Source organism: Lepidochelys kempii, chromosome 13 (genome assembly GCF_965140285.1).
Source record: "Lepidochelys kempii isolate rLepKem1 chromosome 13, rLepKem1.hap1, whole genome shotgun sequence".
NCBI classification, from domain to species: Eukaryota; Metazoa; Chordata; order Testudines; family Cheloniidae; genus Lepidochelys; species Lepidochelys kempii.
Window position 1 is genome coordinate 12,457,419 of NC_136392.1, and position 16,399 is coordinate 12,473,817.

Genomic DNA, 16,399 nt, shown 5'->3' on the forward strand with positions numbered 1-16,399 from the left:
GATGTAAAACTCAGTTCTACAATTTAGCTTTCCCCCAATAATTTCTTCACACACAAACTTGAACAAGCCAGCAACTAAACATCCTGTAAACTAACCAAGCTATTCTTCCTTGAGGGTGGGAAAAAGAGAATCTTATTTCTATCTTAAAGTTTTATATGATTGCTCGTAACCGTAGTGTCTGATGGTCTTCCATATAAAATCAATAGCAATTGTGAAGTCCCTAGTCAATTTTATGGAATCTCTGGCACTTTCTTTCCCCCTCTTTTACCCCCCCCCCCCCGCCCCACCCCCCATTTTAAGTATTTCAGAAGTGCTCCAATACCACCATGTAAATAACTAGGTACAGTAAAATCCTACATTAGAAAAAATTCTTACGTGTGTTTCTATAATATTACCATAGTTTTCTGAAACTGTTTTCAAGTCCAATTTACTTTTCACTGTTTGTTGTTTTTACTTTCTGAATTTCTTTTCACTTTGACAATGGCCAGTCAGTTTCACTGCTCTTTATTATCAGTTTCTAGTCCGTTTTCTGTGACACTCTTTGCCAGAGGAGGTTGTGAAGGCCAAGATTATAACAGGATGCAACAAAGAACTAGATAAATTCATGGGGGATAAGTCCGTCAATGGCTATTAGCCAAGATGGGCAGGGAAGGTGTCCCTAGCTTCTGTTTGCCAGAAGCTAGGAATGGACAACAGGGGATGGATCACTAGATGATTACCTGTTTTGTTCATTCCCTCTGGGGCACTTGGCATTGGCCCCTGTCTGAAGACAGTATACTGGGCAAGCTGAAACTTTGGTCTGACCCAGTATGGCTGTTCTTATGTTCTCTTTCTGGTTTTCATCTACTAGCACAATGCTGAAAATATTGTCTCCCAAAATGCTGCAAGTGCATATTTATTTGTTTAAATAAAAAATCTTTCTGAGTTTATTTGAAGTGTCATGGAAACATTTTTGTCAGTCCTAGGTTTTTGTTTGTTGGTTCATTTTATTAAAACTCTGGGACAGATTTGACCTGACTAACCCTTGAAGGAGCCATCATCTTGATTGCATGATAGCAGAGGTTTATTTTTCTTTCCGAAGTGTTCTTTGGATTTCCCTCACAGAAAATAGTGACTGTAACCATGTAGATGTGGGCCATGGGTCCTCTGAATCACTGGAGGATAAGCTTGTGTGATTAATCTTGACAGCTTCAGTGGGACATCACTAGTGGACTTTGTTCCTCCCGCTCTTCTATGGACTGTGTTTAAAAACCCTGTATTTTTTATCGGTCAGTTACACAAAGCAGAGGGCTGCATGAGTGACCTCCTCCACTAGTACAAGGGGGTTAATGTTGGTCAAAGTTCAAATCAATCAAAAGGTCAAGCTTGTATAAGGGGCCATTATCAGAGCAATATATGATAGGTGAGAAGACAGCTCCAAAAACTCATTCTCAGAAGCTGAAATAGAACCAGCCAAGCTGCAGAAAAAGCTGCAACCATCTACAGACATTTTTGATGCTTGAAGTCCTTGGTGATAGGCGGAATTACCTGTGAGTTCAATAAGGGAGGACTGGCCCCTGATGTGTAAAGTTCTTGGCCTCTCTCCTGGAGAGAGATTACCGGTTAGTAATGGAGTTAAATCTAGGTGTCACTTCATTTGCCTGAATTTCTCTAAGGTTTTGAGGCAAGCAGTGGAATAGGCTTTTAAAGGGGTATGTGGCTTTTTTGTTGTGGCAGTTTCTCATTGAGGGATGTAGCTGAACATAGCTGTTGAGGTCATTCGCAGCATAGCAGTGAATCTCTATTGTTGTCTTTGTTCATATGTAGAGCTAGGCAATTTATTTTTAATTTTTTTTTTTGTCAAATAGTAAATTCACTGGAAAGCACAGATTCAGAGCAACCAAAACTATTCACGAATTCAGGTTCAATTTGGTGAATAGTTTTGGACGCATAAAACTGAAGAAACCCCCTCTGAAAATGTTGAAACAGTTCATTTTTGACATTTCTGAAACAAACTATTTCATTTTGAAATGTTGTTTCCAATCAATGTTTTGTTTAGAAAATATTGATTTGAACCAACCCCAACAAAATATTTTTGGGTCTTGCTTCCACAAGAAAAAAATTTAAAAAATCAGGTTTGGTTTGAAACCAACCAATTTTGTTTGGATTTGTTTTGGTTAGGCCACCCAACCAAAAAACAATTTTTTGCTCATCGATATTCATACGGAATTAGTTATGATAAAGAGATGCTCAAAACCTCCGGCAAATGAGGCAAAAAACATTGGAAACTGATTCAGCCTGAAAACCAGAGATGGCAGGTGAGGGGAGAGGGGATTTGAATCCATTCTGAAATATACAGCACTGTTGTATTTAAGATGAACATGTAAGATGTTGTAGCATTGCCACACATTAAAAAAATAATGATTTAGAACCCAAGAAATCACAAGATTGGCTTTAAAATCATGAGATTTTTTTTCTTTAAATGTTGGGTGCTTTTTATTTGCCTTCTGGTTTTTGACTCTTTAGGCACCATGTTTTCCAGCTTTTCTCTACATCCATGAAGACGGGTGGGGTGTTTTGCTCCCCTCGCCCTCTCCCAAAAAGGCAAGATTCTCACATTATCACACAACCCCAGGAGCTGGAACTGGCAAAGAAATACCAGCTAGCACGGAACTCATGATAAAATGATGAGATCTGGCAACACTGAGCTTTATACAGAAACACAGGGCCAGGGACTGAGGTCCCTTTTGTCTGTCCCTCCACTTCTCAATCTAGGCACTTAGCAGAACCCCTTGGCTACATAGTCTGAGCAAAAAGAAAAGGAGTACTTGTGGCACCTTAGAGACTAACCAATTTATTTGAGCATAAGCTTTCGTGAGCTACAGCTCACTTGCTCAGATAAATTGGTTAGTCTCTAAAGTGCCACAAGTACTCCTTTTCTTTTTGTGAATACAGACTAACACAGCTGTTACTCTGAAAATAGTCTGAGCACTTAGGCAGTGGAACTGTGTCCTTCAGGTCAATGCAGGTGTGCTTAATTAAGGACCGATTAACATCTGAGGCCCCCTTGGGACTAATCTGCATAGGGAGAACTGCTTTACAGGAGGGATTAGGAGAAGAGCAATAAAGGCTTTTTTCAATCTATTTTCCTTTATTAGTGGGGTTGAATGCAAAAATTCCCAAGAGTCCGCCCCACCCAATCCACAGAACTGGAACCAATGAAAAACCTTTCCGGGAGATGGGCGAAGACAGAATTTCCCCTGTCCAGACGTGCAGGCTATCCCTTTGTGCACAAATACATAGGGAAGAATGGGCTTTGGACAAAGGTTAGGCCCTGATGTCACCAGGAGCTGCAGGTGTTTCTGCACCTCTCGGGTTTGGGTCTTGCAGCCATTATGGGATTAACTCTACAGTCCACCTGAGAATGGCTTGTGGTGATGGTGGTGTTTGTTAAAGAGGACTTTCTTATGGTATAGTCAGGTCTTTGAGAAATGATGGAGGGCATCACCAAGGCATTAGAAATCCCATTAGGCACCTGGCTGTGCTTTCATACACTTGCAGGTGGTGGACTTTTTTGTTTTAATCAGGGGAAATAGTCCCAAAGGGCCAAATAAGTAAAGAACCCGTGGACTGATCCGTCCAAATTCCCTATTATTGACACAGCAAGGAAGTTCTTAATATTCTGAAATATAAGATTAGATTTCTTATATTTTACATGTGTTCGTAATTTATCCAGGACCAAACCGCCAATCTGACTGAGGGCCAGATTCTGCAACTTTAACTCCCATGGAGTAGTGCCTTACTTGGCACGTAACCCTACCGGCTGATTGCTGTGGGAATACTCATCAAGTACGGCGATAGTCAACATGAGTCAAGGTGGCAGACTCGGCTCCAGCCCCTGCTATTCATTTAAAGCCCTTGCATTTTAATTTGAGTTTTGCCTGTGGGAGGACCAGCTGCACCCTGCCGATCTGTGCGTGGAGCCTCACTCATGTGAAAGGGAGCCAATTGCCTCCCTTGTAAGGCGTGCCCCCTGCAGGGCTGCTGATCAGCCACAGGGGAACAGGTGGGAGTGGGGTTGGGTCAAAGGATTTCCAATTCTGTGGGAAATATACTCCAGCTTGGGGTTGTATTACCTTCTGGACGGGGTTCCCTTCCCCCCTCCAGGGTGCTTTCCTGCACAGCGGCCCTACATCAGCGTGCATTGCATTTAACAAGCAGCAATAATAGTTCATAACAATATCAAGCTCTCTGGCTACGCAGCTCTGCAAAAATGCCTGCTCCCACATGGTGCATTCCAGGCGCCGACGGGTTTTCCGCCTCACACTGTCTTTGCTGCTTCTCAGAATGTTCTGTGATACTTTGTGCAAAGGACGCTGTAGTAAAGTGGTCATGCTAGGGCTAGCTGGGCTAACCGAAGAGTTCCATGCTCCACCCCTCCCTTTACTTCCAGTTTAATCGGTTTACTGCCATCCCGCCTACTCTGTTCTGATGCAGTTAAATACAGCAAGTTCCCAGCCTGCAGTCTTGTGAGTAGACCTCTTTTTATTATACTGAGCAGTCTCTTTACAAAAGGAGCAAATATGTTTGATCGTCATGAGAGCGTGTGGTATTCTGTTTACTGGCTCCAGTTCTCTTGTACAGTCAAGCTGTGCTCAGCACAGGAACTAAAAGGTATGGCCTTTATCTCACCTTTGCACTTCCCATATACTGGGGCCTCAGAGCTGTTCTAAGCTTGCACTTGATTGTATGTGACGCGCTTTCTCTGAGGGCTAGGTCTCCTTCCCCAGCAGCGTATTGCAGCCGAGAATTGGGCCCCTCTTTTTCTAAGCTCTGATTCATGTAACCACATGGATTGGCTTTTTTAAAAGCAATGCACTTCTTTGCAAAATCATCAGTTGCCAGATATCTCCTAAATAGCTGTACTTTAGTCAGAGGTTAAATCTGTGTCAAAACAGTCACTGATAAGAATTTGTATTACTCTTTAAAATCTCCCCAGGTTCCTTCAGCTTTTTCCACTGATAACGTCTCTCATGAAAGTTTTATAGTTTGCAGAGGGCTTGACACCAGCTCAGTCCCTGATCTACTGATTAATGTTTTTAATGATTAACAGTTGCAATGTCTCTGCACTTCCAAGTGACATGGATCACATCTGCCAGACAAGTAATAGCCCAGTGTATTAATACAGTCATAAGCATTGAATTCTAGTGGATTGAATTCTATCCTGAGCTGTAACGTCTGGATCCAAATCCAAATTTTCCCAAAGTCTAGAGGTATTCAGCTCCCAGGCTTTGGTTTGGGCCCAACTATAAACTCATAGGAACAGAGACTCATGGGACTTTGGGGGAATTCCAGGATCTTGCACTTTGGCAGGAATCCCGGAGGATAGAAAGAATGGAAAGGTTCAAATATGGGTGTGTGGCTTCCTTTTTTAATTGCTCTTCAGTCCTAGCCTTGGTTGCCTTAACTGTTGGAGGGTCATGCTCTAAATTAGTACTGGATGCTCATTTTGGAGGGAAATTGCAGTGAAGAATGCTTTAAAAATGCTCAAGAGATCAATTAGATTAAATAGATTAATAGATTTACAGAGATTTAAGGCCAAAAGGGACCATTATAATCATCTAGTCTGGCCTCCTGCACAACACAGGGCAGCAGCTATCGGGTGATAGACTGAATAAAAAGCGTGCTTTCTTTTGTTTTTAAAAGCACTGAAAGCTGCATAGTGCAGTGTGTGAGTATGCTAGGCTGGAGACCTGCATTACAACTCTGACGTTAGCTGAAGACAGGTTTCAGAGTAACAGCCGTGTTAGTCTGTATCCGCAAAAAGAAAAGGAGGACTTGTGGCACCTTAGAGACTAACACATTTATTTGAGCATAAGCTTTCGTGAGCTACAGCTCACTTCATCGGAAAGTGAGCTGTAGCTCATGAAAGCTTATGCTCAAATAAATTTGTTAGTCTCTAAGGTGCCACAAGTACTCCTTTTCTGTTAGCTGAAGAGTAATTCATCATTTCCAACTCATTCCGGATCATCATTACCAGCACTGACCAGAGATAGGGAATGCAAACGCTGGTTATTTTATTATTACTGTTTATTACTTGTATTGCTTAAGAATCCCAGTCATGGACCAGGACTCACTGTGTGAGGTGCTGTACAAACACAGACCAAAAAGACATTTCCTCCCCCAGGAGCTTACTATCTAAGTAATGCAGGGGGAGGGAGGATGGGTATTAAGCTTCTGTTTGTTTCCTTTTTTGGACACAGGAGAGGCCCTGGGAAGTATCATAAGATCACATACATTCATTACTTACAAAATAATCTCGAGAAGGTTTTTAGTGCTGACATCACATATGAAAAGCTGCGTCCTCACTGCACTCATTTAACCTTGTGACGTTGAAGTTTCATTTCTTTTTCCCCATTTTGTGGCTGGTAAGGGAAAGCAGATGATAGCCTCAGTCTAAACTTTAGCTGCTGTTGGTTCCATGTCACTGGCTGGCTTGATTAGCAATAAATTATTGTCAGGGCAAGACAAGCCCAGAGAGTGTTGCAGATCAGGACTGAAATGCACAAGTGTAGATACGAAGCTTTAAATCCCTGATCAACATTAGATAAAGCCAACTGAAAGGGTGATGCTTGCTATATACTATCTACTTGTCATTTGGCTAGCGTCAAAAACACATGGAGTGGCTGGTTTTGTCCATTAGTTGTATTTAACTATAGTATAGTTGAGTTCCTCTGCTCTCCTCTTAAGACTGACATAAACACTGTATTTTAAATACCCTTTAAAAATTGTGTAGGTAACACGTTAAAGTAGAATAATTACAACACTACTATGGTAATGAACAAAAATATATGTATATTGTGTATATATATTATAATAAATTATATGTATAATATGTATATTATATAGAAAGAAAAGAGAGATTGATAGGCTTTTCAAGACCTAGGAGGACTAACATCATTCATAATACTAAATGATACTGTGCACTCCTGTAGTGGTAATTAGTACTTCACAGTTGCTGCCTGAGTAAGAAGGAAGCTTTGACATTACCACAGCTTTATGATTAATATATGCTATGTATCCTGGCATTTTAATCAGCTGATGGAACTCAGCTCTGCATAGAAACTGATGCCAGGATACGATCCTTTGTGTCTGACTGAGCCTAAAACATGAGGGTGATTTTAGATAAAATATTTACAAGACATTACAGTCTTGGATTGTAGAAATCATGCCTCACTAAGCCAATTTCTCTTCCCTTTACTGTATCCGTAGATCATGCTTTCTCATGTAAAAATAAGTACTGAAATTACTACTTCAAAACTGCTAGCTTTGGAATGTCCTTTTATGTCAATTTCAGATCAGCGATTTATTTAAGCTCCATTTTTCTGGGCACACTGAGGATCTCGCCTCGAGGCATCCAAAGAGGCTGTTAGCGGATTTGTTGCCAATCTCAGACAATGTTTGTAGTTATAGTTTCCAGCAGGGTGAGCTATCTTGCCCCACAGTCTGGAAAAAGGAGGAACAGAGAGGTGAAATACAGCTGCTTCTGAGGACAAATGACGAGCAAGTGGCCCAGTGCTACCTCAGCCAATCCCCAGGCACTTCAGCTCACCAGTGTACTCACAGTCCTTTCTCATGGTGATGCTAGTTTCTGAGCTTTCCATTTCTGGGTCTGGCTAGGGAAGGAGCTTGGATGCTGAAAATCTAAGCCAAATGTAAACTACAAGGGCAGCTGGCTCCTCTTGTACACAGGCTTTATTTCTGAGAGGAGTCAGCTTGCCATGTGTATATGGTGATGACTTTTCCTGTTTTTCTTTTTCTAAGAGTTCATTAGAACAAGCCAGAAAATGGGGGACATTTTGTGAACCTTGTCTAGATTGTTATGGCCAGAAGGGACCATCATCACATCTTGTAGTCTCACCTCCTGTACATCACGGGCCATGGAATTTCATACAGTTACTTCTGTACTGAGCCCCATCGCTTATGTTATGAAAGTGATTATATGACACAGTTATCTGTGATAGCAGGGGACTGAATTCATTGACCCAGGGGGTCCCTTCCAGTTCTCTGTTCTTGTATCTTTGACTAAACCCTATTTTCGATACCTCAAAATTGTCCTTTTTCATCAAAAATACTTGCATGTTGCCATTTTTCGACCAGTTTGGCATTGTAGGAATGCTGGCAGTTGTATTACAGGAACATACAATTCCTGAAATGCTTCTCATTGGTGGTAACAAGCTGATGAGAATCAAGAAGGTTACAGTATTCTGTCTCCAGTCTGTGTTTTTGAAACGGTAGGTGCAGCCACAAGTAGGATCGAATCTGATCCCTACCAGTTCATTTTTGGCATAACATATTCCTTTGCCTCATCAGGCTAAAAAAGAAAATGAGAGAATCTTAAAGGTAAACCGCAAAGGATTTTGAAAAACTTAGGCCGGTGCCATCATTCCCCCACCCCTTCATTATGATGTATAGGGAGGGCATGACATTTGTAAGGGATTTTTTTCCTGCTTGTTTTTTAACTTAGAAATATCAGGAATGGTAACTTGTTTTTTTTTGTGTGTTTTTATTTTGTTTTGTGGTTTATTTTGCTTTTTGCTGGTGGCGTTGTTGGGGATCTTATTGTTATCGCTCATATCATAATTGAACGGGAACGTGTATTTGGCTCTTTAACCAAGATGACTTTTCTCCAACATGTTAAGCAGTCATTGAAGTGTTTGACTAAAAATCCCTTCATCTGCTCCCTTTCACTCTCCTGGTTTTTATCATTTTCTTAATACTTTAGTTACTTGAAGCCTGCAGCTGAGATAGGACCTGAATGTAAAAAACAAACAGGGAAAACCAAAAATACCTCCGGTTCTTTATATATTATAACAAAGAGAAAAATAAAGTAAGGCAAACGGCTTTTCCCCTTTCCCCCTGCCTCCTTTGTCGGTCACCTTCAGGTAGCTATTAAGAGTCCAAACTGGAAAGTGTCAGGAACTCAAACCACTTATTTCCTTTGTGGCAGGCATGGCACACAGATGGTGAGGAGGGGCTGCAAACGACTAAGTAGATAATAAACATTTATTAATTATTATTATTATTTATATTATGGTAATAGTTAGGTGCCTCAGTACCTCACTGTGCTAGGCGCTGTGTAAACACAGAACAAAAGGACAGTCCCTACCCCAAGGATCTTACAATCCTACAGTCTATTTTCCTTGCACCGCCATCCTTTTTCTACAAGACATATGAAATGCAGGTTCCATCTGCCCCACAGCCCAGGAGAACCCAGGCTCTAAAAATATCCTGCAGAGCCCCAAGGCAAAAATCCACTCGTGTAAATGATTTAGTGAGACTCCCCTGAAGTCGGAAACATCTGCTGCCAGTCTACAGTGGCCAGGGTAAGTCAATGGAAGTTGCTACAGATTCACACTGAGAGAACAGAGATCAGAATTAGGTCCAAAAGCCACTGTGTGGCCTGTCTAAAATGGCAGAGTTGAAAACATCCTAAAGCTTATCTTCCAAAAGACCTGCAGCTAATTGAAAAGGGGCATGATGAGTCTTAAATAGCAGTCAAAGGTCTGCTAATTGTTAATCAGTTAATGCCAATTGAGATGCATTAATGAGAGTTACTTGATACAAGTTGCCTCAACTGAGACAGCTTATCATCCTCAACTGAGACAGCTGGTCTTGGCTAATGTACTTCAGCAATGCTCCAGGAAATGCCTTGTTTGGTCAAGGAAGCAGATATGCCATTTTCACTCTGTTGAACAAGATTTACTCGAAGTATAGATCTGAGTCATTTCAGCAGGAGGCAGTTCCCTCCATCTTTGGTATAAAGCAATTGTTTTGTCCATGTGGCATGTGGGGTTCTGGCTGCACTGTAAGAAATGTAGAGTGCAAGAAAATAAATCCACATAGACATCTGCTGTCCTGCATGCTCATAAACTAAGAAGGGCCCATCGCAGCTCTGCAGCTTTAATAAGGCGGCAGCATCATTTCCCATTTTCACAAGGCTGCAGCAAGCTCGTCAGTAACGGAGCTGGTTGAAGAAATTTCCGTGGAACAGTTTCTGTCAGGCAAAACTGCTTTGCCAGAGTCAAGATGCATCACGGGAGCATGTTGATTTTTGACAAGTTTTCTAAGAAAAGTTTTCAAACTGATTCCAATTGAAATGGAGTATTTCATTTCGACTGTCTCATTTGATTTTACATTTTTAACTTTTTAACAATTGCAATTGATTTTCATAGTATATATTATTGATGTGTTGTATTTATATATAGTCTATAATAATTAATATTTGATGTTATCATGTTTGGGCATTTTTGAAAGGAAACATTTCAATGAGGTCATTTCAGTGTTTCTGAAATGAAATATTTTGGAATTTCCATTTCTCTGTAAATTTCAACTTTTTGTCCCAAATTTAGGATGAAAGGAAATTTTGAAATGTCAGAATTTCCCGCAGGACGGGAATTGTGTTTTCTGACTAGCTCTAGTAATACAGATCTGAGGGGCTGCTCCTTGGGGCAAGTCTACTCTACAAAATTAAGTCGATCTAAGTTACGTCGACTGGCAGCCACCGCAGTAATTAAATCGCGTTTGCATGTCCACACTATGCTCCTTGTGTCGGCGGTACACGCCCTCCCCAGGAGCACTTGCACTGATCTGACTATCAGTGTACAATATTGTGGGACAGCTTCTGAAAGGCAGCAACAGCCGATGTAAGCAACGCAGTGTCTACATGGACACTGACTTGACCTAACTACATCGACCTAAGCGCTACGCCTCTTGTGGAGGTGGAGTTAAGTCGGCGTATTTGGCGACTTACATCAGCGGGAGCTACATGTTAGTGTAGATGCTTACAGAGTTAGGTCAACATAAGCTGCCTTATGTCCATCTAGCTATGTTGTGTAGACCAGGTCTTAGTAGGGGATTGTTTTTGCCCTAGGAGTTCCCAGATGTAAGAGAGGGGTGTGGAGGGCCATGCCAAAGATGCACCACTGGGAGAATTCTGTCTAATTTTAGGACTCCATTATGAGCTCTCTTTTTTTATCTTACCTATCCTGTGCCTTTTGGGGTTTTCCCATAAGACCCCTAGGATTCAGGAATAAAACACCTGGCTGCTTACAGGAATCTGAGAAGCATTTTGGTAACTGCACCAAAGCCCTGGAATTTCAAATATGCACTATGGTGATTCCACTTTATTCCTTTTTCTTTTTTATCAAAATATATAAACAGCAGCTGTTTCTTTTCCTGATTGAAGGAGCCACTTCAGTGAGGAAACTCAGAGAAAGCCCCTTCTGCACTTAATCATATCATTGAATCATAGAATATCAGGGTTGGAAGGGACCTCAGGAGGTCATCTAGTCCAACCCCCTGCAAATTGGGTCAAAGCAGGACCAATCCCCAATTTTTGCCCCAGATCCCTAAATGGCACCCTCAAGGATTGAACTCACAACCCTGGGTTTAGCAGGCCAATGCTCAAACCATATGCTATCTAGCACACCAGCACAAAAGCATTTTCATTTTAAACACCGAATGAAAATATTATTTTAAAAAGTTTCTTAAAAACTGTTCCTCAGAATGTGTGCGCACACAAGCATGGAATGTCTACACTATGCAGACTACCCCAGCAAAAGCTAGGCCATTATAACCCTGTGCCGTAGATGCCACCTATATCAACAGCAGGAGTTTTTCTGCTGGTGTAGGAACACGACCATCCCAGAACTAAGGGTATGTTTACTCTACAGACCCTATGCCGGCACCTCCCCAAGCAATGGTAGCTAGGTTGACCGAAGCATTCTTCCATCAGTCTAGCTGCATTTACACTGAGGGAAAGGTAGCTCTGTTGATGGAAGCCCTCTTCTGTTGACATAGCTGCGTCTACACTGGGAGTTACATCAGCACCACGACATGTTTTTTTCACACCCCTGCAGACATAGCTATGGCGATTTCCATTGCAGACCAAGCCACACACCCGAACATTACTCTCCATTGCACAAACCAGCATCTCCCTTTGGTGATAAGCTATCTGCCCAGCGTGGCTGAACATTGTCCAGGGCATTATAATGAAACGTCAAAGCTTGAACGTCAAAGGTGGATTGATTGAATTTAGGCCACTCCCTTATTCTGTAACCACCCAGAACATACTGGGCTGAACCTTCAGCTTGACTAGACTAAGATGGCTCTACACCACCTTTTCCCCTCCCCCATTCCTGGGGCTGGCCTAGGCTGAGCAGGCCCCAGGATGTGTATGAACAGTTGCAATGCTGACCTAAGTTAGCCTGGAGTCATCATAGTGCAGCATGCTCTGGCTCCACTCTGAGGAGCTCCTTCTACACCGAGAGGCAGCGGGTGGGTAATATGGCTCATTTCCCATGTGACCCAGGAATCTCCAGCTACTCCTTTAGGGTAGTTTTAAATAGAGCAGGTCTGGAATGTTTGGACAAAACCGTTTTTCATTGGACAGGTCCAGGATGGAATTTCTGGCCATACACACAGAAAGAGAGAGCAAGAGACCCCCAGAAAGCCGACTGGTCACGGCACTCACTGGGATGTGGGACACCCAAACTCAAGTGCCTGCTTCACATCAGGCTAGGCAGGGACTCGAGCTGTAGTTCCCCCACATCCCAGCTGGGTGCCCTAACCACCAAGCCCCGGAGTCAGAAACGGAATGTGTGTTTTCTGACCAGCCCACTGAAGTGGCATAAAGGGGGAACAGTCTGTGTGGAGCCAGAGATCTGCTGCATTGTTGATGGTGGGGTGGAGAGAACGGATGTGGGATTGGTGCTCTCTTTGGTGCCCAGGTGCCTGGGCAATGTGGAAGCTGCACAGACTGGCCTCTACACTGTACAGTGTGGTGCAGTGAAACCAGCCTTCATCTCATATAAGCACTATGTAGCATGATTTCATTTCACCCCAGAGCAGGGGGGCAGATGGTGTTCCTTCTGATATAATGATGTATTTCTCTGGAGAAGATGGTCTTTTAAATAGTCCATTATGGTTTTTACAGAATTAGTACATGGTTTTTTTTGTTCCCTTCTTGGCTGCCTACTCCCGTCCATCTGCCAACTGCGTAATCTACCATCTCTTATCTCCAGCACATTTTCCTTCACCTCCTGCTCATTTTCATTTTATTGCCTGGCTAATCTCATCCTCTTGCTTTTCTTCTAACTGCTCTTTTTCCTCCCCATCTTCTGGAATTGAAACCCCTTTCACTTTGTTTGTGTAACTCAAAATTCCTTCACTTCACTTTCCCTCTGTGATGCGTCTCCAAATTCCTGCTCCGGCTGCACATTGCAGTTTATCGGGTACAAAGGTCTATCATCATCTTCCTTCCCACTTTATCTAGACTTGTGGGAGTCTTCTCGTGCTGTCTTCATCCTTCACACTAATGCCCTGATCCTTAGGTCCAGCTGAGCTCAGCGTGGTGCGTGACCCATTGTGGGGGAGGTGGCTGTATGTCTCTGATCTCTAGGGGAATCTACAGCTGCCCACGTAGGAGTACTTTGTGCCTGCATCAGGGCCAATAAGAGAATTATTATTAGTGGAGATGGCCCCAAAACAAAATTCCAGACTAGACCATCTCCAAGCTCTGGAGAAGTTTGAAGCCAGATCTCAGCTTGCAACTTGGATCCAGTTGTACTGATGACTTTATTCAGTGTTTCAACATTACCACCAGGATTACTGCTTCTTTAATATTTAAAGAACCAGGAGCACCTGATCAGAATCAAGGCCCCATTGTTCCTCACACTTAACAGGATTCTCTCAGTGCTCAGGACAGAGTCACCACCCGCAGAAAAGCATCCATTCTGGAAGAGGCCTCCTTATCAGCTGCCTGACAGTAAAGGGTTTCTTCTGCAAATGGTGGCTCTGCAGAGCAGGAACATGCGGCCTGGCATAATGAGGAAAAAACAAAGTGCAAAGAGTGGCAGGACTGAAATATAACGGAGGCCTGGTTTGCACTAGGATTTTTCAGACCGATCTTTCCCAACGGGTCTGGAGCCATTAGGGATAGCTGCAGCGGTATAGATAAGGCTCAGATAAGGACAGATGTTTTACCACCATGCCATCTAATCCAGTCCAGAGCCTGTCTGAGTCTTGTGTATATGACAGCTTCCACCAAACATTATCAGTGACCGGGAATCGGTACCTCTCACAATGTTGTCTCAGGTTCTGATCCAAAGCCCATTGAAGTCAATGGGAGTCTTCATTGACTTCAGTGGGCTTTGATTCAGACCCTTAAATTACACCCTGCAGTTTCTGGATGAACCATTTCCTTGTCTCACTTAGCAGCCCTGTTTGTAACACCACTGAGTGGTGATGGATTTATCATATCTTTCGTGCAAAACTTGCTGTAAATAGTCAGCTTACTGACCCTGGATATCCCCTGTTCAGACCTTTCCATTAAGAAGAGACCCATATCTCTCAAACAAAGAGACTGCCACTCCATCTGTTCTCGGAATTGGCACAGGATACCTTGCATCCATCACAGATACTGCCTTTCCAATTTGCTGGGTTGAGAATAAAATGTGTCAAGCTGGAAAATTCTGTATTAATGATCCCCAGAAGAGGCCTGATTCTGTTTGCCTTACTCACGTGAGTAACTCCATTTGTATGAGTAAGCTGGGCAGGGTTTGTACCTGAGACAGCAGAAATCGATAGAATACATCCAAGCACCAGAATCCTTGTTTAACTGGCGCATCTGTCAGACTACGTACTGCACAGGGTCATTATTGCTATATTGTTATTTGTGTCAGAGTAGCAGCCGCGTTAGTCTGTATCCGCAAAAAGAACAGGAGGACTTGTGGCACCTTAGAGACTGACCAATTTATTTGAGCATCAGCTTTCGTGAGATGAATGCATCTGATGAAGTGAGCTGTAGCTCACAAAAGCTGATGCTCAAATAAATTTTGTTCGTCTCTAAGGTGCCACAAGTCCTCCTTTTCTTCTTGTTATTTGTGTTGCAATAGCACCCAGAAGACCTCATCAGGGATCAGTGCATCACTGGAGATAGGAAAGAATGTCTGTGCCAAAGAGCTTACAATCTCAGCTTATGACAAGAGATGACAGTCATAGTGAGAATGATTAGGAGCAATACAAGAAGTAGCAGACTTCAAACACCAGCTGCTTATCCAATGTGGAGTGTTTTGTAGGTATTAAAGGGATCCTCCCTAACTTTGGGGAACACTAGTGCATCTAGGGCAACGCCAAGATCAGCCCTTTAGGTTCACAATGCAAAACTTGCTTCACTCTCAGTCAGGTTGGTCCCACCTCCAGCGTTTTGCCAGGAGTTCCAGATTTGAACTTGAAACCAACCCCCAAATTCAAAGCACAATCGCTGAGTTTGACCAGGTTTGGTGTCAGAACCGCTGTATATGTGCTGAAAATGGATTTTCAGAACAGCTGTTTAGAAATCCCTGGCACTCTTGCACATCCCCACAACTGGGAGTGGGGTGGGGTGTCCTTCTCAGTGAATGCTGCCATTTTACCAATACTTCCTGTCGGAATGTCCTGTCTAATGATGGACACGTTAGGGCACCCGGGCACTGATCCCAACGTCACCCCCATTTACACTGGTGCAATTCCACTGACTTCAGATCAGAATTGAGACCAGGGGTCGCGCCTGTCATTTGAACGCATGACAGAAGCAAGAGACTTTCAACGTTGCTTTAAGGTGAGAACTGAGGATCATTGGTCATGGGGCAGGGATGGGGAAGTTTGCATAATCACTGGAGTAGGACAGAGGACTTCACTCTCCAGAGCTGTCAGTCCAGCATACTGCACAAGCACTAATTCCATTGTGTTGGTTGCATGGAGTTGTGATGCTAACATACCAGGCAAATGTTGAACTCTGAAGTCCTTACTCAACGAAAATGTCCTTGGACTTCAGCGAGAAGTTTTCCCTTGAGCCGAAACTGAGCAAAACCTTTGATATTTGACCCAGGATGACCCAGAGTTTATTCCAGGGAGCACTTAGGTACTTTTTCTTGCGCTGGTTACCCCAGCTCCTCCTTAATTCTCAGCTTGCACTGCCAAGCTTGCCGCATTTAGCCTCTCTCTCCTCTCTGCTTTTATCTGCCAACGTGTTTAAGAGTGTGAGTGCTGAAAAAAATGCAGGCAGCTTAAGATAAAAGCCAGCAGTGTGCTTTTAAAAATAGCCTCTCGAGCACCGTTAGAGGTGCCAAGTACATGGGTGCTCAGGAGAGGGATTGAGTGGATTTAAAAGACACTGTTTAAACAGAAGGTAAATAAGTGGCGGGAGGAGCTGCAGGTCATTTTTTCCCCTTTCGTATTGCTCAGATAATGCAACATATCAGCAGGCAAACTCATTGTAAAAATAGATGCAGCTCTTGGCTTTCAGTGGGTGACACTCAGGCTCCAGCTCTGGCAGACCCTCCCATAAAGCATGTGTGGGAGCAAAGCAAGTGCATGC

The 16,399-nt window shown here is 43.0% G+C and overlaps 1 protein-coding gene across 2 annotated transcripts in view; it reads right to left on the bottom strand.

The window, feature by feature from the left end:
• The window catches only part of RBM38 (RNA binding motif protein 38), a 115,826-nt gene that overhangs the window by 26,418 nt on the left and 73,009 nt on the right, over nt 1–16,399 (bottom strand). The gene's annotated exons all lie outside the window — the stretch shown is intronic.